Source organism: Mandrillus leucophaeus, unplaced genomic scaffold (assembly GCF_000951045.1).
Source record: "Mandrillus leucophaeus isolate KB7577 unplaced genomic scaffold, Mleu.le_1.0 Scaffold90, whole genome shotgun sequence".
Lineage (NCBI taxonomy): Eukaryota > Metazoa > Chordata > Mammalia > Primates > Cercopithecidae > Mandrillus > Mandrillus leucophaeus.
Window position 1 is genome coordinate 1,775,370 of NW_012109808.1, and position 2,693 is coordinate 1,778,062.

The 2,693-nt window shown below is 34.9% G+C and overlaps 1 protein-coding gene across 1 annotated transcript in view; it reads right to left on the reverse strand.

Annotated features, from left to right (window-relative positions):
- The window catches only part of CEP128 (centrosomal protein 128kDa), a 466,161-nt gene that overhangs the window by 433,081 nt on the left and 30,387 nt on the right, over nucleotides 1-2,693 (reverse strand). The window lies entirely within an intron of this gene.

Consider the following 2,693-nt stretch of genomic DNA (forward strand, 5'->3'; position numbering starts at 1 on the left):
AGACATATATATGGGTGTGTATAATAATGGTCATTGCTATATGTTTATAAGAAGAAGAAAAACTAGATACATTCATACTATGGAATACTGTATAACCATTCAAAACAATGAAGTAGTGCTACACAAACTTACATGGAAAGTGATACGCATTATTAAATTTTAAAACGTTGTATAACAATATATTTAATACGATTCCATTTTTAAAGCAAATCGTACATATGCTTGTAAATACATAGAAAATGTTTGGAAACATGAAGATCTCAAAATTGTTACCTCTTTTTTGAGTGGGGCTCAAAGGGAGGCTGGATAGAATTGGAGGCCATTATCCTAAGTGAAGTAATTAAGGAATGAAAAACAAAATACCACTTGTTCTCACTTATAAATGAGAGCTAAGCTATGTGTACACAAAGGGATACAGAGTGGTATAATGGACACTGAAGACTCAGAAGGGAGAAGGCTGGGAGCAGGGTAAAAGATGAAAAACTATTGGGTACAATGCACACTCTGTGGCTGACAGGTACACTAAAATCCCAGACTTCATCACTATACAATTCATCCATGAAACCAAAAAACCATTTGTTCCACTAAAGCAACTGAAATTTTAAAAAATTAAAAAGGGGCTTTGAGAGAGGAATTTTTCATTTTTTGTTTTAACAATGAACACTTATTACTTTAAAATAAACCATCCTTGAAATTCTTAACTCTGCATGAGGGGTTTCTCCATGGCCTAAGTTTACCAAGTCTCCATTAAATTCATGTCTTGAATTCCTCTCTCTCTCTGATGTAAAGCCTTCAAATTCAATAGAATCTAATTTATATAAGCTAGTTAGCAATCCATCTGACAGGCTAACCTAAATTTAAACTATAAAACAATAAAGTAGTTTAAAATCTAAAGTGTTTCACAATGGTATTTCCTTTAGTTCACATCCCATTCCCCAAAACACTTCATTCCCAAAATGTTGGGTAGGAGAAAATCCAAACATATGTAGTTTCTCACATGTTCTATCGCACCCGCCTGTCCATTACTGTATTCTCGGTATCGTCCAAGCATCTGGTCCACTTGTCGCAGGTTCCGACTGGTATCCTGAGAAAGAAAATTGACTGAATTAATTATTCCAAATACTTTTTTTCCTAATTGATCTTAGTAGTATGTCAATCAACTAAGTCAACAGTATGTAAAATGTATAAATTTTATCATGGCTAAGTTGAATATCAATGTACTTCATACATATTAAATAAATCTTAACACCACTGAGAGAAACTCAAATCCGACTGCAATTTACTCGTGTAATATCTGCAGCACATAATGTAAATCGTTATTCAAGGTTCCCTAGTAAGTTGGCAACAAACCATTAATTCTTAGAATCACAATTTTCAATTTGTGCCCCTCAACCAATTCATACACTTTATAGAAAAGGAATCCTGAAACAGCAAATCTAGTAGACTGTGTGCGAGAGAAGAAAATCATTAAGATCAATGTTATTTCAACTATTCTTTTACCTCAGAACTTGATGAGAAGAAAAATAACAAATTTAATTTTCATCACAATAGAAATGGTTCTCATCTAAATATGCTAGATTTTACCTGGGAGATTAATCAAGATATTTCTTTCAAAAATATATACCTATTAATGTGTCTCATTGTTGGGAAAGTACAAGAATTCATACTGCAAAATTGTATTGTTATCTTACTTTACTTACATTTTACTTACTTTACTTACTTACTTACTTATTGATCAGAAAGGGTCTTGCTCAGCCACCCAGGCTGTAGTGAAGTGGCATGATCATGGCTCACTGCAGCCTCAGCTTCCTGGACTCAAGGAATTCTACTGCCTCAACTTCCTGATTAGCTGGGACTACAGGTACACAGCACTAGGCCCAGCTAAACTTTTTTTTCTTAATTTGTGTATAGACAGAGTCTAAGTATGTTGCCAAAGCTGGTCTCAAACTCCTGACTCAAGCAATCTTCCTACCTCAGCCTTCAAAAATGCTAGGATTACAGGCATGAGCCACCATGCCCAGCCCAGCCCATGATGTTATTTTAAATAAGTTTAAAAAGGATAGGTCCTCTGGTTTTCAAATCAAAGCATTCACCACCAAAAATTATCTTCTTCTTATCTAAGCATACTAACAAAAGCAATTAAAAGCCAAAATCCATGCTTAGCCAGACTAAGGCAAAGGTAAGGGATTAATGAGTAGGAAATACATTCTGAGTTTTCTTTTCTCCCATATAGCTATGTTACCCTTCCCCCACCTCTTTTCTAAAGCCCTTTCTAGGAAAAAGAAGCAAAATGCCTTAACTCAAACCTCCAAATACTGGCAAAAATTAGCCTCTACATCAAAATGGAATTTCTTTATTTTCACCCACAAATAATCTACCTCACCAAAATGAGCAATTTCTCTAAAGGCACATGCCCATGAGAAGCTAAACTATCATCATTTCTACTGGTTTCACTCTCACAATATTTTATTTAGAAATACTGCTTTATCCTAAAACACTCTCCATCACCTATCACATATTTCAAATATCTTTACCAACTGTCATAGGCAGAATAAAGGCCCTCAAAGATATCCAAGTCCTAATCCCTGCAACCTGTGTATGTATACCTTACATGGCAAAAGGGATTTTGCAAATGTGATTACACTGAAGACTTTTAGATGGAGAGGTTCTCCTGGATTATCGGGTGGACCCAA